The 25,466-nt window shown below is 48.5% G+C and overlaps 1 protein-coding gene across 2 annotated transcripts in view; it reads right to left on the reverse strand.

Moving 5' to 3' along the window:
- Positions 1–20,798, reverse strand: part of LOC140410138 (beta-1,3-galactosyltransferase 5-like) — a 53,455-nt gene extending 32,657 nt beyond the window's left edge. The window contains exon 1 of one of the 2 annotated variants that reach the window (XM_072498090.1): positions 20,763–20,798. The gene's annotated coding sequence lies outside the window, so the exon portion shown is untranslated. Of the gene's footprint in view, positions 1–19,474; positions 19,532–20,762 lie in introns of those variants that run through there. The other variant, XM_072498091.1, reaches the window with a different exon arrangement.
- Positions 20,799–25,466: the final 4,668 nt, after the last annotated feature.

The following is a 25,466-nucleotide window of genomic DNA, read 5'->3' on the forward strand; positions in this document are numbered from 1 at the left end:
ATCTAAAACGATGATTCAATTCCATGTATAAGTGTTTTTAAGGCTGCTGGGACTTCAGTAGATGAAGGTTCAGTTCAATAAGTGTTTTTAAATCTGAAGATGATTCAATTCCATGTGTGAGTGTTTTAAATCTATAGTTGATTAAGCTAAAATTGTACCCTTGGACTGTCGTGGCGAAAAACGCAGTTCTGAGGACTAGTTGAGATTATGGGGAATTCCTTGGATAGCACAAATGATCCAGGCATGCCACTGCAAATATTATGCGATATGTATCCGGATAAAGCAAAAGATTTCAGGGAAATGTCAGCAACGTTAAGGAGTAAAATGGGGGAGGAATGGCCACTAGGGGGCACCAAAGACATAGAACATAGAACATAGAACAATACAGCGCAGTACAGGCCCTTCGGCCCACGATGTTGCACCGAAACAAAAGCCATCTAACCTACACTATACCATTATCATCCATATGTTTATCCAATAAACTTTTAAATGCCCTTAATGTTGGCGAGTTCACTACTGTAGCAGGTAGGGCATTCCACGGCCTCACTACTCTTTGCGTAAAGAACCTACCCCTGACCTCTGTCCTATATCTATTACCCCTCAGTTTAAGGCTATGTCCCCTCGTGCTAGCCATTTCCATCCGCGGGAGAAGGCTCTCACTGTCCACCCTATCTAACCCTCTGATCATTTTGTATGCCTCTATTAAGTCTCCTCTTAACCTTCTTCTCTCTAACGAAAACAACCTCAAGTCCATCAGCCTTTCCTCATAAGATTTTCCCTCCATACCAGGCAACATCCTGGTAAATCTCCTCTGCACCCGTTCCAAAGCCTCCACGTCCTTCCTATAATGCGGTGACCAGAACTGTACGCAATACTCCAAATGCGGCCGTACCAGAGTTCTGTACAGCTGCAACATGACCTCCTGACTCCGGAACTCAATCCCTCTACCAATAAAGGCCAACACTCCATAGGCCTTCTTCACCACCCTATCAACCTGGGTGGCAACTTTCAGGGATCTATGTACATGGACACCTAGATCCCTCTGCTCATCCACACTTTCAAGAACTTTTCCATTAGCCACATATTCCACATTCCTGTTTTTCCTTCCAAAGTGAATCACCTCACACTTCTCTACATTAAACTCCATTTGCCACCTCTCAGCCCAGCACTGCAGCTTATCTATATCCCTCTGTAACCTGCTACTTCCTTCCTCACTATCGACAACACCACCGACTTTAGTATCGTCTGCAAATTTACTCACCCACCCTTCTGCGCCTTCCTCTAGGTCATTGATAAAAATGACAAACAGCAACGGCCCCAGAACAGATCCTTGTGGTACTCCACTTGTGACAGAACTCCATTCTGAACATTTCCCATCAACCACCACCCTCTGTCTTCTTTCAGCTAGCCAATTTCTGATCCACATCTCTAAATCACCCTCAATCCCCAGCCTCCGTATTTTCTGCAATAGCCTACCGTGGGGAACCTTATCAAACGCTTTGCTGAAATCCATATACACCACATCAACTGCTCTACCCTCGTCTACCTGTTCAGTCACCTTCTCAAAGAACTCGATAAGGTTTGTGAGCCTAGAGATTGTTAAGAAAATTTAGGGACACATTTGGAAAAAGAGTCAAAGAATGAAAGCAAAAGAATTAATTGGATTATGGAGACAATATTGTCAAGAGGAAAGAGATAAGATCATGTTATCAAGTTGGCAGGACAATGCCCTTAAAATGGGAATTCCAATTAGTGAACAGGGTAACCAAAAAACATTACAGGTCTTAAAAAATGAATGTGCATTCAAAAAACGCGCAAGTAAAGACAGGAAAGGCTCGGGTCAAACAAAAGATGGGCTACGTAGTTCAATGGCTGGCCTTGAATTGACAGAAAATGATCAATTTGATGATTTGAAAATGTCAGCAAAAGTTCCGACTGCAGCTGTAGCATTGTCTGCACTAATTCCAGAACCACCAGAGTATAATAATTTATATCCAGTCACTGCTCCCCAGATTCCAATCATGCCAGTAACTCCAGCCCTTTTGGTTGATAGCGTGGGTCCCGATTTACCATCTTCACGATCAGTAGGGGAAGAGGAGCTCTGTTCCACAAGCCCAGTTAGCTCTAGGACCCGATCTCGGACAGCGAGAGAAGGGCTTGATCCTAACCAGAAACAATTAAGCAGACCACCTAAATCCCTTCAGACCAAGGGGAAACCGCAAATTTCGAGAACAAAGGGAGATGCCACAGATGATTTTGAAGAGAAAGAACTCCCTCTAGTGACAGGGAGGGAATTCGAAGTCTTGGAAGAACCAGAGGAAATAGCTAGAGTGCCCCCTGGTGAGACTCGGAGACAGTTGCCGATTAGGAAGCTACCAAACCCTGACGCGGTGACTGCCGGGGCGCAGCCCACGATAGACGTTTACTTCCCATGGACACCCAGTGAGATGATGGCTATTATGGCTCCAATCCCAGATAGAAAAAAATCTCCTGCTGCTTTCGTGGATTCGCGGAGAACTACCATCTCAATTTATCACGCTGATTCTAGGGACCTCTGGGCCCTAGTCCAGCAGGTTTTAACCCCAGCAGAGTACCGCAATTATCTTAATCAGTTGGATTATGCTAGCCACGCCGCAATTCAGCAAGCCCATGCGTTAGACGACGATAGACGGACACAAATCCTGAATGCGTTGAATAGCACATTTCAAAAGCCCATAAATATTTCTGCTATCTTAGACCTAAAACCTAAGAAGATTGAAGAGCCAGAGGAATTTCTGGAGCGTTTTAATGAAATCTACCGTGGGCAGTCAGGCGACTTGCCATATCAAAATGGTCAGAATTCCCCTCAATATTGTGCTATGTTAATGCATTGCCTACCACCTTCCGTGGCTACTGCTGTGAAATGTAATAACATGAATTGGACAGAGAACGACCCTTCCCAGATGGCAAGGGCAGTCAGATTTTATTGGAAGGAGGGTGTAGACCAGGAAGGAGGCTCAGTTACAAAGGTTAAGACTGAGTATGTAATGAAAAAGGATGATCTGCGACCCCAACAAGCGGCAGAAATGGTAGCTTACCAGCTGGAACCCCAATATTGTGACTTTGGGTGGGTGGATCAGCGAGGGGGAGGATATCAAACCCACCCAAAGGGACCCTCAGCTCCTTTTTATGGCCCACCGTATGCACCAACAGCGTTACAACTGCCGCCCCCTCTGAGGGGCCATTGGTCTACTGGGAGAAGAGGACGGGGCAGATATAGAGGGAGCAATGCATGTTTTAATTGCGGCCGTGCAGATCACTGGCAACAGGAATGCCCCTTTAAAAGACAGGCAGCAGAAGGAGACTACCCGACCCAAAGGAGGGGGTACCCACCAAGGGGAGGACAGACGAGATACACTGACTTCTTCCAGGCAAACCCTTTCCCAACACAGGATTGACTAGCTAATTTAGTCATAAGGACTCTCCAATCGGACAGGGAACCTATTATTTCTCTGCAGATAGGAGATCAACATCACTCATTTGTAATCGACACTGGAGCAGCCAAGTCTTCTGTGCAATCAGAACTTCGACTACCATTATCCGACCACACGCAGCAATTGTCGGGGTTCCAAGGACAGGTGTGTGAGTATCCTATTTCTGAACCTGTGACAGTCACTTACGAGAATAAGTCTGCAGATCATCAGTTTGTAGTGACTACTGGATTGGACTGTAACTTGTTGGCCCGAGATTTACTGTGTATCTTCCAGCTACAGCTAGAGTGCAGAGACGAGGGGGTAACGGTTAAATCATGGAGGATGAGACAACAGTGCTATATTTCTATCACCCCCCAGCGGTGGACGTTAGAAATTGAACATTCACTGCATCACGTTACCCTGGCCTATGACAGAACCAGACAAAACAGGGAGTTGGAGGACAAATACCGGCCATTAATTGGGACCGAATGGCCAGTCAAGATTACAGCCACAGTCACGGGAAAAGAAGGTACAGCCAATTTTGTTACAATACCACCACATTTATGGCCACAGTCAGCTTCTGTAAGCCCTCATATTACACGTCAGGTCCACGACCAGTACCATGCCAGGGATCTGGGGCCTATGGTAAGGAGGGCAGTGGGTCATTCGGATCCAACAGAGTACGCACTTCAAGTCACGCCAGACGGCACAGCCATAAAATATTTTGAGGTCCCTGAAACGATTAACACTCGACTGCAGCATCACCGGGGACATGATGTGTTGGAATATGTCAATCCACAGGTCTGGGCGGAATACCCATCACAAGTGGGAAAGACAAATGTTACACCTATTAAGGTAACGATTAAGGATCATGTAAAGCTACCTTCCATTCGGTAATACCCCCTGAAATCCCAAGCTGCTCCGTCAATAGACAAATTAATTCAAGAGCTGTTGCAACAGGGTATTTTGGTCCCTTGCCAATCAGAATGTAACACCCCCATACTTGCTGTGCCTAAACCAGCCAAACCAGACCAGTACCGATTAGTACAGGATTTACGTTCAATCAATGCCATTGTACAGCCGTTACATGCTCTCGTTCCTAATCCTGCCCACATACTGGCTCAAATTCCAGCTCGAGCCCGGGTCTTCGCCGTAATTGACCTTCAGCACGCCTTCTTTGCCCTCCCACTCGCAACTGAAAGCCAATATTTGTTTGCCTTCACTTACAATGGACAGCAGTATACCTGGACCCGACTGCCACAGGGGTTCGTCAACTCACCTACGCTCTTCCCCAGATGCCTGCAGACCCAACTCCAGGCCTTGACATTGGAGCATGGTTCCACTCTAGTGCAGTATGTAGATGACATATTGGTAGCGAGTCCCGCCGAGCCCAGTAACAGGGATGATGTGATCCAGCTATTAACCCACCTCTCCTCGTTGGGTTATGTTGTTTCACAATCAAAGGTCCTGGTGGCTCAGACAAAGGTCAAGTTCTTAGGAGTTTTACTTACAGCCACAGAAAGAGGTCTCGAACCCAGTAGGATTGAACCAATATGCCAATTCCCCGCGCCTACCACAGCCAAGGAGGTCGGTCATTGGCTGGGTATGGTGAATTATTGTCGGCAGTGGATACCAAACATCGTTGTCTATACAAAGCTGCTGACGCCTTACACTAGTGAAGGGGGGAATTTTACTCTCACCACCGAGGCACTCGGGGCCTTCCGTTGCCTGAAGCAGGCCTTGCTACAAGCACCGGCCCTCGGTAGGCCCCTATATGACCGACCATTCCAGATATACTGTACTGTTCTGGAAGGATGTTCAACAGCGGTACTCACCCAGCAACATGGGGACAAGCACCGGCCCGTAGCATATTACTCTTCCAAACTCGACCCAGTGGCGTTGGGCCACCCTGTTTGCACCCAGATCTTGGCAGCGATATACAATAGTTTGCAGGCTGCTGCCAATATCACTCTCCAACAGGATATTACGGTGTATAGCTCCCACTCGGTAATCGCACTATTGGGGCAACTGCAGTTTCAGCATCTTACCGCAGCTCGTCAGAATAGGTATGAGATATACCTTTTGAACAATCCACGTCTGACATTTAAATACTGTACCACTGTCAATCCAGCCTGGTTTCTTAGCGGTCCCCCTGTCCATGAGGACGCACCTGGTCACGACTGTTTAGCCTTGATTCAGGAAACTACCACAATAAGGGAAGATTTGAGTGATATTCCGTTAGAACAACCTGACATGATTATGTATGTTGATGGCAGTGCATTAGTAAGCCCCACTGGCCGGAGATTGTCCGGTTATGCAATCATAGATCAGGATGGTCTGATTTTAGAAGCGGCAGCTTTCCAGACCCCTTATTCAGCTCAACAAGCCAAACTTTTTGCCCTCACCCGTGCATGTATACTTGCGGTAGATCGTCGGGTAAATATTTACACTGACTCCCGATATGCTTTCGGGGTAGTTCATGACATCGGACAACTCTGGAAGAATAGGGGATTCCTTACCTCGGCCGACACGGACATATCCCACCGGGGTTTAGTTAATGACCTACTGCAGGCCCTCCTTATGCCAGCGCAGATTTCCGTTATTAAATGCGCTGCCCATACAAACGGTAAGACCCCAGTTGACGTTGATAATGAACGAGCAGATTGTGCAGCGCGGACAGCCGCGCAAATTCAGCAAGTGATGGTGCATAAAATGTTAAGTCAGACTAAACGATCTACTATAAATATGTCTGCTTCTGACAAGTCAATGCCAACCATCCAAGACGTCATAAGGTTACAGGAGGACGCTCCTGAGAGTGATAAACAAATGTGGAAGTGGTTAGGTTGTACATATGATTCTGTTTCCTCTTTATGGACCACGCCAGCACATCAGACTTGTATGTCTGATGTGCTGGCTTTATGGGTCATTGAATGTGTACACTTTGCAACTCATTGTGGGGCTCGGGGGACTAGTGATTTGTTGCAGGGGTTGGCCCAGAGTATCAGTAATCGGTGTTTAATCTGTCAGCAATATAACACCGGAAAAGGTATCCCTTGTGGGATGGGGCAAACCCCATTGCCCAGTGGTCCCTTTGAGACGCTCCAAATGGATTACATTGAGTTGGAAAGGTGTCAATGTTACAAATATGTTTTGGTCATTGTGGATGTGTTCAGCAGATGGGTCGAGGCGTATCCGACTATCGATAATAAAGCTGCTACTGTGGTTAAAGTTCTGATGCAGGAAATCATTCCCCGGTACGGTATACCAGCTCAGTTAAGTTCTGATAATGGGCCTCATTTTATTGGACAAATTAACAAGGAGTTTTGCTCCCAGTTGGGCATACGCCAGCAGTTACACTGTGCTTACAGACCGCAGGCGGCCGGGTTGGTTGAGAGACACAATCAGACCCTCAAAACTAAATTGGCTAAATTAAGAGCAGACACGGGACTGACATGGCTTAAGTTGCTCCCCGTTGCCCTCTTCCAGCTGCGGGTTACACCTGCGGGACCGGCCCGGCTCTCTCCCGCCGAGATTCTTTATGGCAGGCCTCTTAGAACTCCCTGGAGCCTGCAGGTTCCCAGACTGGTTCAGTTTCACCATATGACTGAAGAGATGACCACCGATGTTCTAGCCCTCACTCAGGTCCTCAAGGAACTCCATGGCCAGGTCCGCGCGGCTCACCAGCCATCGCCCCCAGTACCTAGCTCACTTTCAGTCCAGCCCGGTAGTTATGTCATGGTCAAAAATTGGACTAGGAAGGGGTCGGAGCCGCGATGGGACGGGCCCTTCCAAGTTCTCCTTACCACCCCCACAGCAGTTAAAGTGGAGGGGCGAAGTGCTTGGGTCCACCTACATCACTGTAAATTGAGTACATCTCCACTACTGTAAAAGGTCGGATACTAACCTGCCTCCCTTCTCCAGTGCTATTTTACAGGTGTGGAGCATGATGGGGTGGCTACGCACCGCCTGTGTGATCTACGGCCTCACCTCGCTTGGAGTGTTATTGGCGACGGACATGGAAAAGGGAAATATTATCTACATTTATAACCCCAACCAATCTACAAGGATACATCACCTATGCAAAGGTGATGTTCTTCGCTGCCCCCATATACGAGGACATGGTATCGACTCATGGAAGGTCGTCAAAGTTAAGGAGAATGCAGGAGTCATGAAGCAATTGCACCGGTCCCGGCAATGGGAAGGGAATATTACATGGACATTGCCTTGTTTTTGGAATACATGTAAATTTGATTTTGGATGTGTTAAGATTGGTGCAATAAAGGTAACATCAGACCGTCAGGAGAGCATAGGAAGAGGCTGTGAGAGAGGGACTAGAGAGAGGAGGGGCGTGTGAGAAGGGAAGTACAGCTAGAACGTAGGTTACCGGGAGATACACTTAATTTAGTTAAAGGCCAAACTGAGGAAAACCTGGGTAGTTTGAATCTCTTCTACCAGATTTACCACCGCTTGTATGGCCAGGGACGGGTTGTCTGCTACCCGAACCCCGCAGCGGTGTCTAGGTTATTTTCTGTTTCACCGCTTTGGGGCACTCCCCAAACGGTGGTTCATTGTCAGCGTTCCGAGCCACTGCCCGAGCTAGTCACTCTTCCTTACGATCCGGGTTCAGCACCACCGGCTATTTGTCTTCCCCTTCCTCGGGATAATTCCCATTCACAGTATGATATGCTGCAACGGTGGAGGGCATATATACCTAGCCACTTCACTCCCAATAGGGATTCCCGGTCGTACGAGAATTGTTTCAGCAGTGAAGGATACGGCTGTTTGCTGGTAGAGGTGGACACAAATATAACATGTCTGTTTCCCACCTGTACGGACAGGAGGTGCCATATCACCCAGGCGTCTGGCCAATGCGTTTGTTACAACACCACTTGCGTTCCATTGAACGCCGGCCTCCAGCTCCTTTGTGGCTGGGCGAATGTCTCTCATATCACTGTTGGGACTAGGGCTTTCCGCATTGCTAGGCGGCCCGAATGGGCGATTCGAAGCTGGATAAACTGGGCTACTGGGGGATCCTTACGCAACCGACATACTGATTGTGATGCTAGCCTGCACACGGAGCAAGGATACTACTTTTTATTTAATGGCACAGCGACCACTGTTTTGTCACCCCCATTTCCCCGCCAAATTGCTATTGGGACTCTAGTCCCTACCACAGTCCCCTGCCCCTCGGCGTGGATGCTGCATAATCAGTTAGCACGAAGGGCAGTCTCAGCTGAATTCTGCGAGAACTGGAAAAAACCTCAGGTTCTCGCACCCAACCGGGGCCACTCAGCCGGGTGGGGCATTCTGAGCGCCTTGACACTGGGAGGTGTGGGGGGTTCCTTGGCTGTCAGTGATCGGAATTATTTTATTTGTGGCCTTACCATCTTGGGAAATGAAACCTTGGGAGCCCTCGGGGCAATAACCAAGGAGTTGTCTCAGCTACGGTTGTTTGCAATGCAGAACCGGTATGCTCTTGACTATCTTCTGGCCCGTGAGGGTGGGGTATGCGCCATAGTGCAGGGCAAGTGTATCATGGGAGTTCAGGACTTGACCGCTAACATCACTAAATTTATGGATCACATACGGGATCACCTGGACGGAATGCAGAATCCTGGCTCTTGGGGTAACTGGGGATTTGGAGGTTGGAAGGACTGGTTGATAAATATGGCCATGTATTTAGTGGTGGCTACCGGCTGCATCTTTGTGGGCCTAGCCATCCTTAAATGTGTGATGGGTAGAATGCGGGGTGCACTGGAACAGATCAACGCCCCTAAAATCTTAGCTGTCAAAATCCATGAGGGTGCAGCGGATGAAGGGGGGCTACGCCAGGAATTGGAAATGCAGCGACGGATCCTTTTTAGATGCGGAACCGTAGCTATGGATTGGATAGTTCGGTTATCATGGAATGATAAAAGGAGGGAATGATGAATGTGATATAAAATAGTTACTTTAGAGATATTAGTTACTGTAATGTAGAGCTAGGCCAGTCTCATTCTGGTGAGTTCACAGACAAAGGATTTCAGACCGCATGGCAAAGCAAAGGAAGAGGTGTGTCCAGCTACGGAGGGGAAAAGGATGCTGGGTAATAGGGGTCAGAGGAAGGGATTGGAAGTGAGCCAATTAGAGTGTATGGATAGGTCAGGAGGGGTATAGGATGACCTATGGGAATCGTGTATGTGAAACTTGATGCCAGTTGTGTGAGTAGTAGAGATCCCTTTGTCCTACAGGCTCACTTGATTCCAGAGGCGTACGAAGCAAGATGTGCTTTGTACTTGCTGTGAATTGAGAAAGACTTGCAAGTCAAATAAAATAACTAATGCTGTACCTGCAAATCCATCTCGACTTTTATTGAGGCCAGACTGACGGGTAAAGAAATTTGGGATTTGTCACAGCCATGTTTTCAAAGAATCCTGGTTTGAAAGGTTGGGAGCCAGGGGTGCAATGAAGGCACCATAAAAAATCTTGGGTTAATGCACTTTTGTTTGGATTAAGGGGGGTTCCCTGTGGAGTTAATTAGATTTCAGCTTGATAAGATTATGTAATTAATGGGTGGAGCTAAGGTATCAGGCATTTTTTGCCGAAAGCAGCTCAGTGGCGTTTTAGATGCAGCTGTGACCAAAAGCCAAGCAGTTTGCTCTCTGCAGTTCAGTAAAAGATAGGTCTGTAGACATATTAGCAATCTTTCAAAGCAGATCATACTTGTCTGATTAGAAGATGAACAGAAGCAGCTTCTCAGGAAATACAGTGAGAGTGTCTGCATGGTTCTGACAGGCTTCAGGTCTTTTCTTTAAAGCAGTATCAAAAGATCCCTCTTTCTCAAAGATCATCTCTGTATAGCAGGCATTCCTAAATGCTAATAATAGTTGGAGTGGATTGAGAATTGAGATGGTATTTCTTGTTGTTTGAGTGAGAATAAGGATAGCATTGAAGAGTAGTGCATTCACTGTATTGAGTAGTAGCTCAAATGCCAGCTATGTTCTGGTGTGACGTTAAAGATATTTTATACTGTTGACTCCCTCATTTCCCCTTTCTTTATTGTTTTGCTGTTTTCACTTTGATCCATTTGGATGCATAATGGATATGTATCTTTAAGTCGAGCAGCAGAGAAAACGGGGAATTCATGAAGTTGCAACATGGTATTTGGTGCTAGTATTTGAACAGGAGAGCTCAGACTTTATGGCACCCGAGAGATGGGGTGGGACTCGGTTCGATTGGTTGGCTGGTGGCCAATGAACTGGCTAAAAGGCCATATTCTGCCTGGTAACAGGCGTTGGTTAGGTCCGACTTGAGTAGACAACTATCTAAAACAAAGGCTCATCTTTTACTTTTATTTATTATTGTCACCCTTCTCTTTTCTTCGGTGTTTATCTGTCTTGTATGTGTGCAGAGTGCCATGATATTCATGTGAACATCACAGCACATACACACACACATAATGATGGACAGATCAACGGACCAATCAACACACACAACACGACAGCCAATCAGGGACAAGAGCGTACACAGTGCAAAGCAGGGAACACGACACTTCCTGGGCACTCGAGCAGGAGGGCGCTCAGGGCACAGACCTGATTGCCAGCCACTCAGAGGTTCACCATTGTGCTGATTACCAGGGTTTACTATGTTTATAGTTCAATGAAATAAAACTGCGTGGTACCATACGCAACCGTGTTGGTTTGTCTGTGTATCAGAGTGCCCAACACTTCACAGAGGGTGGGGGGGCGGGGGGGGGGGTAGAAGTGGTAGATTAGGAAGTCGATAATAGTTAACCAATTGTATTTGCTTTATATTTCACTGTTGTTGTTATTATAAATAAAAAGTAATTGTGTTTAAATTTACAAACCTGGTGACTATAATTATTGGACAGCCAAGGGCCAAAGAGTTTGGGTGTTTTTCTTAGAATTATTGATTAATTCAGTTGTGTTGCAACTCCAGGTCAAGCGGGGCTGAAATTGACCGTGCACCAGACCAGGGTGCCGTACCAATACTGTGTTCGTGATCAAGATTGGTTTAATATACCGTATCACTATTTTATTGTGCAGTCACTCCTGGAGCGCGGCATCCTGTCCTCACAGTCCTACAAAATTAAATTAAAATGTTGGGCTTTCGGTCCAGTATCCTACCCACTGTCGGGGTCTGGTTGTAACCAACCAGAGTAACTGATCAGCCTGTCGTCAACAGAACTGATTCTTCCGTGGAAGCAAAAACCTGTGCCAGCAGGGGGTACCTGTTATCGCAGTTCCTGTTAACGTTGATCCTGTGGAAGCAACTCAGACTACAGAATTACTCTGCTCAACAAGAAAAAGACTCAAAGACTTGGGATGTGCACTGTGCACGGCGCAGATACCGTTACGCCAGGCTCATAGTGGGAAAGGCGAGGCTTTTGCCCCAGGCTCTGAGCTCGATGCAGCCAACTCGGCCCCCATGACATAATCTGGATCACGCCCTCGCTGGGCATCATCCAATGGAGCATATTGAAATGAGTCACTGGGATCATTTAAATTGACGCAGCCTGCATGAGGACCCAGCCTGTCGGTATTCGCCGGCCCCACCAGACTGGCCTCACGCAAGTGGGAATCGGTGCTGATCTCCAAAACGAAGACCCAAGATGATGGCCGTGTTTGGGGGGGGGGGGGGGGGGTTCGGAGGCCATTGGAGGCCTGGATGGTCGGGGACAGGGCAGGACAGTTGCCACAGCGCTGCCAACCTGTCGGAGTGCCTGGGGTAGTTCCCAGGTGCCACGTTGGCACTGCCAAGGGGAAGGGCCTGAGGGGGCCATGCCCGTGAAAGGTTAGGTTTGAAGCTTGGGATTGAAGGGGTATGAAGTGGTTTTATGAAGGGTGGGGGAGTGAAGGGGAGGGGGCCTGAAAGAGGAAGGGTTGCCCCAAAGGCGGAGTGGCTCTACAGTGGAGTTTGCTAATTTTGAGGGGGAGGGAGAGTGGGGGGGCGGGGGGGCGCAATGCCCCAATGCCTACGAGGATGGATGGGGAGGTTACCCTCATGCCTGGGTGACTTGGGGGGGGGGGGGGTGGGGAGGTCATGCGGACTTTCCGTGATGGTGGGGAGGTTGGCCTCTCGGGAGTTGAGGAGAGGGGGGAGAGGGAGGGGGGGAGAGGGAGGGAGGGAGGGGGGGGAGAGGATGGGAGGGAGAGGGGGGGAGGGGGGGGAGAGGGAGGGAGGGAGAGGGGGAGGGGGAGGGAGGGAGAGGGAGGGAGAGGAGAGGGAGGGGGGGAGAGGGGAGGGAGAGGAGGGAGAGGGGGGGTGGGAGAGGGAGGGAGGGAGAGGGAGGGAGGGAGAGGGGTGGGAGAGGGGGGGAGGGAGAGGGAGGGAGGGAGAGGGAGGGAGAGGGTGGGAGGGAGAGGGAGGGAGGGAGAGGGGAGGGAGAGGGGGGAGAGGGGGGGGGAGAGGGGGGGAGGGGCAGAAAGGTCGCGGTATCCGTGGTTGGGAGGTGTGGGCATCTTCAACCCCTTTTTGAGATCCGCGTAGCCTTGTAAAAATGGCGCCGTTCTCTGAGGAGCCGGTCTCGTCGACAGTGCAGGAAAGAATTCTGGGAGCAATTCAGCGGAATTCAAACAAAGTCTGCTGTCGGCCCCGTTTTGCAGGGTGTTTTACGGAGGCGGCGGCGTCATTCAACAGAACCGTTGCTGCTTGTTTTGTCCTCGCTCAGGGAGTCGCTCTCCGGTGAGGCCACACTTAGCAGTAATTTCCTGCTGGCCAGCTGAGCCCACCAGCAGGACAGGCCGTCTGCAGATCTGGCTGCCCCTTTGACCAGCTGCCCATCTTCCGAACCCATCCCCCCTTCAGGACCCCCCCTCACTTTATTGATGCCCCCCCCTCACCCCCAGCCCCCAACCTTGGGAAGACCCCGCCCAACACACGCTCCCCCTTAACCCTCCCTCCAAGTGGCAAGACGCCCGCTGGCCCGACTCCTGGCATTGCCGACCCTGCAATTTTGGAATATCGTCAATGCGTTGGAGGGGATGCAGTCAGGAGGAAACAGAATGGGCGAGACTCTCTGGTCCCCCAGCCGCGCGTGTCTCGGTGGCACGCCTTTCGCTTGCGGTGGGATTGTCTACTCCCGCAGCTTGCCAATGGGATTCCCGTTGAAGCCACCCCGCACCGCCGGGAAACACGTGGGCAGGGATGTGCTGCGGGAAGAAACTGAGAATCCCAATGGCCGGAGAATTCCAATCCAAATGTCTCTCATCCTGGGGTGATTCCACACTCTGGTCAAACAGGCCATGCGACCCTTACTCTGCTGTGTTGCCCTTAAAGGGACAATCACCATATTACTTCCCCTTGAAGTTCTTTATCCAATCTTCAATTCACTCCCTCCTAAATATTCACAAAACATTATGTATGTGAGCAGGACAATGAGAAATTGAGGGCTAGATTCCTCCCAAAAGTGAGTTTGGGCAGGTTCCGTGGGGTGATTCCTGACGGATGTCTGGATGAAACTCAGACCAGTATTCACTCAAATTTAATCATTTGCTTTGAGCTTGGGGAGTTTCTCACGGGAACAATCCCACACTTAGAGGGCATGATTCAGCGACCCCATTGCCCCCCATTGCCCGAGAGCCCCAAATCTCGGACTCCACGCCATGGGCAGGTCCGATCGCGAGGGGGGGGGGGGGGGGGCAGTGGCATAGTGGTACGGTGACGGGATTTGGAAACCAGAGATGTAGAGTAATACGCTACGGACCCGGTCCAAATCCCACCACCGTAGATAGTGAAATTTGAACTCAATATGAAGCTGGAATTTAAAAAGTCCAATGATGACCATAAAACCACTGTCGATTGTCACAACAACCCATCTGGTTTATTAATATCCTTCAGAGAAGGAAATCTGCCATCCTTTCCTGGTCTCATCACCATGTGGCTCCATATTTACTGTAACGCCATTGACTCTTAACTGCCCCCTCAAGGGCAATGAGGGCTGGGCAATAAATGGTGGCGCAGCCAGGTCGCGTGAATGCATTTCCGCGTGGATGCACCGACTCGCTCCACCTGGCACAATCTGGATGGCCCCAGGCCATCTAGCCCATCAGAGGTGGGGTGAGGGGGGGTGCTCAAGGATCCCTGAAGAGGTAAGTTGGGTGAACTATAAAGGGTAACCACAAAGACATGAGGGGGGAGCTGCAATCAGATGTAACATAGAACATAGAACATAGAAAATGCAGCACAGAACAGGCCCTTCGGCCCACGATGTTGTGCCGAACCTTTGTCCTAGATTAATCATAGATTAACATTGAATTTACAGTGCAGAAGGAGGCCATTCGGCCCCTTTGAGTCTGCACCGGCTCTTGGAAAGAGCACCCTACCCAAACTCAACACCTCCACCCAACACCAAGGGCAATTTGGACATTAAGGGCAATTTATCATTGGCCAATTCACCGAACCCGCACATCTTTGGACTGTGGGAGGAAACCGGAGCACCCGGAGGAAACCCACGCAGACACGGGGAAGACGTGCAGACTCCGCACAGACAGTGACCCAAGCCGGAATCGAACCTGGGACCCTGGAGCTGTGAAGCAATTGTGCTATCCACAATGCTACCGTGCTGCCCTTGAGAACAAATAAATCTACACTATATCATTTAACCGTAATCCATGTACCTATCCAATAGCTGCTTGAAGGTCCCTAATGTTTCTGACTCAACTACTTCCACAGGCAGTGCATTCCATGCCCCCACTACTCTCTGGGTAAAGAACCTACCTCTGATATTCCTCCTATATCTTCCACCTTTCACCTTAAATTTATGTCCCCTTGTAATGGTTTGTTCCACCCGGGGAAAAAGTCTCTGACTGTCTACTCTATCTATTCCCCTGATCATCTTATAAACCTCGATCAAGTCGCCCCTCATCCTTCTCCGTTCTAATGAGATAAGGCCTAGCACCCTCAACCTTTCCTCGTAAGACCTACTCTCCATTCCAGGCAACATCCTGGTAAATCTTCTTTGCACCTTTTCCAAAGCTTCCACATCCTTCCTAAAATGAGGCGACCAGAACTGTACACAGTACTCCAAATGTGGCCTTACCAAAGTTTTGTACAGCTGCATCATCACCTCACGGCTCTTAAATTCAATCCCTCTGTTAATGAACGCGAGCACACCATAGGCCTTCTTCACAGCTCTATCCACTTGAGTGGCAACTTTCAAAGATGTATGAACATAGACCCCAAGATCTCTCTGCTCCTCCACATTGCCAAGAACTCTACCGTTAACCCTGTATTCCGCATTCATATTTGTCCTTCCAAAATGGACAACCTCACACTTTTCAGGGTTAAACTCCATCTGCCACTTCTCAGCCCAGCTCTGCATCCTATCTATGTCTCTTTGCAGCCGACAACAGCCCTCCTTACTATCCACAACTCCACCAATCTTCGTATCGTCTGCAAATTTACTGACCCACCCTTCAACTCCCTCATCCAAGCCATTAATGAAAATCACAAACAGCAGAGGACCCAGAACTGATCCCTGCGGTACGCCACTGGTAACTGAGATCCAGGCTGAATATTTGCCATCCACCACCACTCTCTGACTTCTATCGGTTAGCCAGTTCGTTATCCAACTGGCCAAATTTCCCACTATCCCATGCCTCCTTACTTTCTGCATAAGCCTACCATGGGGAACTTTATCAAATGTAACGGTATTACAATTAAACAAGGGTGACTACAAAGACAAGAGGGAGGAGCTGGCCAGGGTTGATTGGAAAAGGAGCCCAGCAGGGAAGACAGCGGAACAGCAATGGCAGGAGTTTCGGGAGATTACTCGGGAGGCACAACAGAAATTCATCCCAAGGAGGAGGAAACATGCTAAGGGGAGGACAAGGCATCCATGGCTGATGAGGGATGTCAAGGACAGCATAAAAGCTAAAGAAAAAGCATACAAAGTGGCGAGGATTAGTGGGAAGCCAGAGGATTGAGAATCATTTAAAAGTGAGCAGAGGACAGCTAAAAAAAAAGCAATAAGGGGGGGAGAAGATGAAATATGAGTGTAAGCTAGCGAGTAATATAAAAGAAGGTAGGAAGAGTTTTTTTCAATATATAAAAGGTAAGAGAGAGGCAAAAATAGACATTGGACTACTTTAAAATTTGGCTGAAGAAGTAATAATAGGAAACAAAGAAATGGCAGACAAACTGAATAGTTACTTTGCATCAGTCTTCACGGTGGAAGACACCAGTGGGATGCCAGAGCTCCAGGAGAATCGGGGGGCAGAGGGGAGTGCAGTGGACATCACTAAGGAGAGGGTTCTGGGGGAACTGCAGGTCTGAAGGTGGATAAGTCACCTGGACCAGATGGACTACACCCCAGGGTTCTAAAAGGGATAGCTGAGGGGATTGTGGAGGCATTGGTGGTGATCCTTCAGGAATCACTGGAGGCAGGAAGGGTCCCAGAGGACTGGAAGGTGGCTAATGTAACACCGCTGTTTGAGGAGGGAGGGAGGCAGAAGACGGGCCGGTTAGCCTGACTGATAAGATTTTAGAGTCCATTCTTAAAGATGAGATCGCGGAGTACATGGAAGTGCAGGATAAAATAGGACTGAGTCAGCACGTCAAGGGGAAGTCGTGTCTGATAAATCTGTTCGAGTTTTTGAGGAAGGAACAAGGGGTTTAGACAAAGGAGAACCAGTGGACGTGATTTTTTAGATTTCCAGAAGGCCTTTGACAAGGTGCCACATAGGAGACTGTTGAATAAGTTAAGAGACCATGGTTTTCAGGGTAAGATCCTGGCATGGATAGAGGATTGGCTGACTGGCAGAAGGCAGAGAGTGGGGATAAAGGGGTCTTTTTCAGGATGGCAGCCGGTGACTAGTGCTGTGCCTCAGGGGTCGGTGCTGGGACCACAACTTTTCACAATATACATTAATGATCTGGAAGAAGGTACTGTTGCTAAGTTTGCAGATGATACAAAGATCTGTAGAGGGACAGGTCGTATTGAGGAAGCAAGGGGGCTGCAGAAGGACTTGGACAGGGTAGGAGAGTGGGCAAGGAAGTGGCAAATGAAATACAATGTGGAAAAGTGTGAGGTTATGCACTTTGGAAGGAGGAATGGAAGCATGGACAATTTTCTAAATGGGGAAATGCTTCGGAAAGCAGAAGCACAAAGGGACTTGGGAGTCCTTGTTCACGATTCTCTTAAGGTTAACGTGCAGGTTCAGTCGGCAGTTCGGAAGGCAAATGCAATGTTAGCATTCATGTCAAGAGGGCTAGAATACAAGACCAGGGATGTACTTCTGAGGCTGGATAAGGCTCTGGTCAGACCCCATTTGGAGTATTGTGAGCAGTTTTGGGCCCGGTATCTAAGGAAGGATGTGCTGGCCTTGGAAAGGGTCCAGAGGAGGTTCACAATAATGGTCCCTGGAATGAAGAACCTGTCGTATGAGGAATGGTTGAGGACACTGGGTCTGTACTCGTTGGCGGTCAGAAGGATGAGGGGGGATCTTATTGAAACTTACAGGATACGGCAAGGCCTGGATAGAGTGGACGTGGAGAGGATGTTTCCACTTGTAGGAAAAACTAAAACCAGAGGCCACAATCTCAGACTAAAGGGACGATCCTTTAAAACAGAGATGAGAGGCAATTTCTTCAGCCAGAGGGTGGTGAATCTGTGGAAGTCTTTGCCGCAGAAGGCTGTGGAGGTCTCTAAGACAGAGATAGATAGGTTCTTGATCAATAAGGGGATCAGGGGATATGGAGAGAAGGCAGGAGAATGGGGATGAGAAAATATCAGCCATGATTGAATGGCGGAGCAGACTCGATGGGCCGAGTGGCCTAATTCTGCTCCTGTGTCTTATGGTTTAATGGGGAAGTGGGGGGGTCCGGAGGCTGCCGTGGGAGGGGTGGGGGGGGGGGGTGGGGGGGGGGCACTGAGGGGGGCTGAAAGAACGTGGCTGCCTTTATAAAGGGCGCCCTGACCCATGAGCAGTTTTCCTGAATATGACTTGATGAATGACCTCGGCGGGCAGTTCCTCGCTTAGGCCAAAATGAATCGGCAAAATGCCATTGAACAGCGGGGCCTAAACAGACTTTAACTCAAGCCTGCTTAACCAGACCCAATGCTTAATGTTGGAGTTACATTTTGGACTTGACGCTGCATGCTGGACATACTTGACTATTGTACGAACACTGAATTCTGTAGAACACGGACTTTGTGTGAAACATGTGGCCCCTGACCAGGTGCATGCTGTGTATGTGCCTGACCCGTGCTCCACAACCAAACTGTCGAGACAGCAACAAAAAGAGGATCAGACCCGAGATCCTGTGCGGTACGACCTGAGACACCATGGCCATTATGTAATCACGAGTGTAAAGAGCTGGTTGGAACAATGTCGCCCGATTTGAAAGGAATTGATTGGAGAAAAATGACCTAAATGTGCTGCTGAGAGAATCGATTGGCTGCATGTAAATAGTGCGCAGACTAATTCTGCATTTCGAAACTGTATATTAAGCCAGCATAAGCCCTGGCTCGAGCGAGTACGTGTTTCCACAGACCGCGGGTCGAGGACTCTTCTCCCAGAGCTCTGTGACAATAAATTGCTTCTCTTGCTCACCAGAAAGGTCTATTCGGGAATATTTTCTCCCAACACTGAAGGTCGACCATCATTCTTTAGCGCTGCCAGATCCGCCATGCATTTGCATTATTAAATTAGCAAAGCCGTGTTCTACATCCTAAACATGAAATACATTTGCTATGGGGCAGGACGGATAGGGGCGGCACAGTAGTTAGTACTGTCTGGGCGGAGTCTGCACGTTCTCCCTGTGTCTGGGTGGGTTTCCTCCGGGTGCTCCGGTTTCCTCCCACAAAGTCCCGGAAGACGCGCTCGTTAGGTGAATTGGACATTCTGGATTCTCCCTCTGTGTTCCCGAACAGGCGCCGGAATGTGGCGACGAGGGGATTTTCACAGTAACTTCATTGCACTGTTAATGTCAGCCTACTTGTGACAAGAATAAATTGTTATACTTTAAAACCATAATTACCTTCCCTCTGTACCCAGCAAGCCTGAACAGATTTAACTCACCGCACTTTCCACAGCATTTATCCCTGACACACCTGACAAAGCCTTCAGCAGCCTGTCTCTGAATTACTTTGACGGAGGGTGAGACTGCGGAGGAAGCAAACCCGTGCTCTATATTGGGCTGCTTCATCCTGATTGGTCACTGTGGAACATACCTGTAACTACCTACAAGGCGCTGTTTACAACAAAGATGCTGATACCCCACCCACCCCATCAACTCCTTCACCACAAAGAAAGTCCCACTCACACAGGTTTGCTGCGCAGTATTTCAATGCTGGAACTGCCACCTCTTGAAAAACAAGGTGCCAATTGTCATCACAAATGCCACGCCCAACATTATGCAAATGCAGGCAGCTCACTCCCTGTTGCAAGATCAAATCATTGAGCCTATGCAAACACTGTGAAAGATTTGAATCACTGACCCCCACGCCCTCTGCGACGTATCTCCCTGCGAGTGTTTATGCAATTGCCAGCAGGGAGAGAGAATGCACCATTCACACATGCCGCATACCCACATGCCCACCTGACAGGACCAGAGCATCCCGCTGCCAGAACGGGCAGAGAATTCCCGCCCATATGTCTTTGCGCACTTTAACATTGTTTTTCATGTCTCCTCTGACTCTTTGCGATTGCTTTCTTCTGCTTACTGGCCCTTCACTCATGGGAAACATTCTCCCCGCATTTATGCCATTTCCAATACCTCGATTAAATCTTCCCCACACCCTTTCTGCTCCACGGAGAACAGTCTCAGCCTCTCCTGTCTCTCCACATTAACTGAAGTTCCTCATCCCTGCCATCGTTCTGGTCAATCTCATGTCCACTCTCTCTCCAAAGCCTCTCTCCCTCAAGCGTGGGGCCCAGAATGGGACACAGTGCTTCATCTGGGAGCTATCCAGTATTTTATAAAGGTTCGGCATAACGTGTTTATCTTTGCACAGTTATAACATTAATAAAACCACATTTAAAAAATGCAGAATCCCCGACTTGTCCTCCCACCTTCAAGAATGAGCGCACGTTCCCCTGGGTCTGTCCCAGCGCCACGTTTAAAATTGTACCAGTTAGTTCCTACTGAGTTTCCTCATTCTACTGAAATCAATCGCTTTACATTTCTCCGTATCAAAGTTAATCTGCCAGCTGCCTGCCCCTTTCACCAGCCTGTCCGTGTCCTTCTGAAGTCTGTTCCTATCCTCACTAATGTCTGAGTTCTGCGTAAATTACAAACTTTAAAATGTCTGTCCCGTAAATCCAAGCCAGTGAAACAAATCAAACAGACCTTCCATCTAATACTCACACTGAGAGATTTTCACTGCACCATCAGTCAAAAACAGAGACACAAGTAAGAGTTGGGTGTGTCCCGTCTCTAAGTTGTATTGCACTCAGATTGCTTCATTTCCTGGTGTCATTACCAAGTCCCACTGAATTCTACCTCAGTCTCTTTTATTTTAACTGCCAGGTGAAGTCCTGCTGGATAAAACCTGACATTCCACCCAAGTTTATCGATGAGGAAAAGCCATGGAGACACCTGAGTATTAAGGAGGGGGAAACGGGGGTAGCTGGCTGATTAAACTATCTGACAAAAGCACATTACTGTGGGTGCTGAAAATCTGAGATAAGAATGAGAAATACTGAAAATATTCAGCAGATCTGGCGGCACCTGTGGAGAAAGAAACAGAACTGATGGATACGACCGACAATCCTTCTTCAGGACTTCCAGTGGCGACCATGGCGTGAGCTGCTCTGATTCAGGAAAGGCAATAGAAATCCCGGGGCGGGGGAGGTAGTTGCCCCCTCTCTCCGTGGTGCGTTTTTGGGGAGTGTGGGGGGGGGCCAGATTGTAACGTTGGTCTTTTTTCTCTCTCGCTGTGGACGGGGGGGACGTGGACCTGTCACGTTGGCTTGTGAACGGAGGTGAGGCGGGGGAGGAGGTTGAGAGAAGTGGTTGAGGGGAGTAACGGGAGGGGCGGGGGGGGGGGGGGGAGAACGTGAGCAGAGGGATGATGGCGGGGTGACGGGAGAGGGATAAGTCAGAAGAGAAAATTGCGATGCGGTGGAAAACAAGCATGGTCAAGGACAGAGAGAGGGGCAGTCTTGAATGGGCCCGATTTAGGAGAGATTGAGGAAGATGGTGGATGATAGGGTCACAGGGGTTTAGAGCATGAAAACAGGCCCTTCGGTCAACTTGTCCATGCCGCCCAGTTTTAATCACTAAGCTAGCCCCAATTGCCCATATTTGGCCCATATCCCTCTGTACCCATCTTACTCATATAACTGACCGAATGCTTCTCAAAAGACAAAATTGTACCCGCCTCTACTACTGCCTCTCGCAGTTTGTTCCAGACACTCACCACCCTGTGTGTGAAAAAATTGGAGCCTCTTGTATCTCTCGCCCCGCACCTGAAATCTGTGCCCTCTAGTTCTAAACTCCTCTACCTTTGTGAAAAGCTGTTGACTATCTACCTTATCCGTGCCCCTCATTATTCTATAGACCTCCATAAGATCACCCCTAAGCCTTCTACGCACCAGTGAAAAAAAATCCCAGCCTCTCCTGATAACATCAAGTCCCGGTAGCACCCTCGGAAATCTTTTCTGCGCTTTTTCTGGTTTGATACTGTCCTTTCTCCAATTGGGTGACCAGAACTGGACACAGTATTCCACGTGTGGCCTGACTAATGTCTTGCACAACTTCAGCAAGACGTCCCAGCTCCTGTATTCAATGTTCTGGCCAATGAAGCCCAGCATGCCGAGTGGCTTCTTCATCACCCTGTCCACCTGCGACTCCACTTTCAAGGAGCTATGGACCTGTAACTCCCAAGTCGCTTTGACGAAGGGTGTAATTGATAATATGGGAAGATGTGTCATTTAAAACATGGAAATCTGGCAATATCTGGTCTGAGAGAAACGTGAGAGAATACAGGGCAAGATCCCACAAAGGGTTAACAGCAGCTGCCAGGGAAGGATTGTAAAATGCAGATATCCTTGGTCAAGAAGGCTCAGCAAACAAGACAAACAGGATTTTGAATGAAGCCAAAAACAATGGCTCACACCTTCATTGAAAGTAACTAACTTAGTAAGGATCGGGAAAAGAATGGATGAGGTTCTAGGTGTGACAATTTGCTAATACCAGGTTTATCAGTCTACGAGAAACATAATATCAAAGCCAAAATCAAAGTCAAAATTGAGCTGAGGACACAATTGGAAAATAAAACTATAGAAATGACAGGAATTAAAAGTAACACCTATTGAAACCAAAGCATTTTGAACACCACAAAGGACACAATGTAATCAGATCTATGAGATGAAGTCATGTCAAAATGAATACTTAGTTGGATTAAAAGGTTTAGATTAAAAGGTCCTTTTTACAATCGAAGAAAATAAGAGTTACTTTACAATAACATCAAAAAACGCAATTGTTAGAAAGCAAATATAAACCTCGAGACCAGGGCAGGAACTATCAGATTCAGATCCAGATCCACAACCAGAGCTCAAAGGGAGAGAGAGAGAAGCAGAGAAGGAACAAGCAGCTAGAGTCAGATCACAATCAGCTCGGTCATGGGAAATGGACAGGGCAGAGCAGCCGAGCTAAAATAGCGAATACATCTAAGGAAGACCAGACTTTAAAGAAGATTGATTGTCAAGTTGGGCCTGAAGGTCCCTTCAACCAACCAGAAGGATCCAGAAGCAAGATCTTTTTCCTTTCTGTAAAGACGGTGATTGCATCTTTTAAAAAGAGAAAAAAAAAATAACTTAAAGGTTTTAACCTGAAACAGTGGTTATTCCAAAGTCTACTTTACTTACTTAGCAATGCGGGGCCCAGGATCGATGCTACTAAGTGGTGAGTAGATTAAATCTTCGGTGAAGGTATGGGTTATACCGGGGGATAACTTGAAAATATAGTTTGACCTGAATAGCACCCACTGAAGCTTGCATCGGAGTCTGGGAGTGAGAATCCCTGATCACCATTTAGAATGTCGGCCCTTTTTGGTATAGGGGGACTTCTAAGAATAGTGGTGAGTTTTCAAAAACAAGGGGAATGGAGGTGTAGACCCCCATTCGTGGGATGTTTTTGGGCTAAATGGGCCGATTAAGAGATCCCTAGCCGCGGCACTCCTGAAGAGTTTGAAGACGGAGGTGATCTTCCTACAGGAGGTGCAGCTCCGAGTCAAAGATCAGATTAGGCTGAGGAAGGGATGGGTGCGACAAGTATTCCACACAAGGTTTGACTCGAAGGCACCGGGGGGGGTGCATTTTGATGAACAAGAGAATGTGGTTTGTGGGAGCGAGGGAGCTACGGGACTTGGATGGGGGAGATATATAATAGTGAGCGGAGTGCTAGAGGGGACACCAGTGGGGCTAGTCAACATATATGCACCAAATTGGGATGATGCGGGGTTTCTGAGGAGGCTGCTGCTGAGTGATGCTGAACCTGAATATGCACCAATTGATGATGGGCAGAGGTTTCAGTTGTGTGATGGAGCCGAGGGTGGACAGGTCGAGCCCCCAAGTCAACGGAAAGGCCGAAGGTGGCAAAGGAACTGGGAGGGTTTAGCGAGCAGACGGGAGTAGTTGACCCGAGGAGGTTTAGGAATCCGGGGACGAAGGAGTACTCCCTCTTCTCACCTGTACATGAAGCAGACTCGAGGACTGATATCTTTGTGGTGAGCCGGGCGGTGTTTCTGGGAGTGACGGAGGCGGAGTATGCGGGAATCGTAACCTCCGACCACTCGCCACATTGGATGGCGGTGATACCCAGTGAGGGGCGGGTGCGGAGGCCGGGTTGGAGGTTTGACACAAATCCTTGGGCAGACAAGGGATTCTGTGAGGAGGTGAGGTAGACAATTGAGGAGTGTGTGTGGAGATTATCCAGAAAGGATGTCGTCGACCACATTTTGGGGTGAGTTCAGCTAGTGGTCTGAGGGGAGGTTATTTCATTTTCAAGCGGATAGAGACAGGAGGCGGAGGGAAGAATATGGACGGTTGTTGGAGGAGATAGCTGAGGCGGACAAGAGAAGTGCAGGGGCCCCGACAAAGGAGTTGCTAGTGGTGAGAAAGAGGTTGCAGGTGAGAATTTCTAAATTCTTTACCCGTCAGTCTGGCCTCAATAAAACTCGAGATGGATTTGTAGGCATAGCATTAGTTATTTTTAACCGACTTACAAGTCTGACTCGCTTCACAAAAACCCAGGACACAAGCTGCCTCCTAGCTCTCCAGGATCGAGTGCCTCTGGAGAACAAAGAAATCTCTACCAACACATTCAAATGGCATCAAGTTTCACACACAATATTCCCATAGGTCATCCTATACCCCTCCTGACCTGGCCATACATCCTAATTGGCTCACTTCTCATTCCTTCCCCTGGCCTCTTTTTACCCAGCATCCTTTTCTCCTCATACTCTAAACACCCCATCCCCCCTTCCTTGCCGTGCTCTCTGAAATCCTTTGTCTGTGAGCTAACATGAATTAGACCGGCCTACACCTACATTACAGTAGCTAATATCTTTAAAGTGACTATTTTACATCACATTCGTCGCAGGGACAGTTTGGTAGGCTGATGACAGGGAAGGCAGTGGGGCAGTTAAGAAGGGCGAGGGGGGTGCAATATGAACATGGGGAGAAGGCGGGCCGTATGCTGGCCCACCAGCGAAGAAAGACGGCCGCGCCCAGAGAAATTTTAAAAGGAAGAAAGGAAGTGCGAGTGAAGCAGGACCAGGAAATGATGTGTTTCGGAGATACTACGAGGTTATATAGGGTGGCAGCAGACGGAATGGGGAGGGGACATGGGAAGGTTCCTAGATAGTTTGGAGTTCTTTAGGGGAATGAAGTCAGGGAAAGCAACAGGGCCTGATGGCTTTCCAGCAGACTTCTGCAAGGTGTTTGCATAATTGAGTCCGCACTTGTTGGGACGTTTAATCAATCTGTGGAGAAGGGAGACATGTCCAGAGACATCAACACAGGCATTGATTACATTAATCCCAAAAAGTGGGAAAGATCCGTTGGA

The sequence above is a fragment of the Scyliorhinus torazame genome, chromosome 4 (genome assembly GCF_047496885.1).
Source record: "Scyliorhinus torazame isolate Kashiwa2021f chromosome 4, sScyTor2.1, whole genome shotgun sequence".
Classification (NCBI taxonomy): Eukaryota; Metazoa; Chordata; class Chondrichthyes; order Carcharhiniformes; family Scyliorhinidae; genus Scyliorhinus; species Scyliorhinus torazame.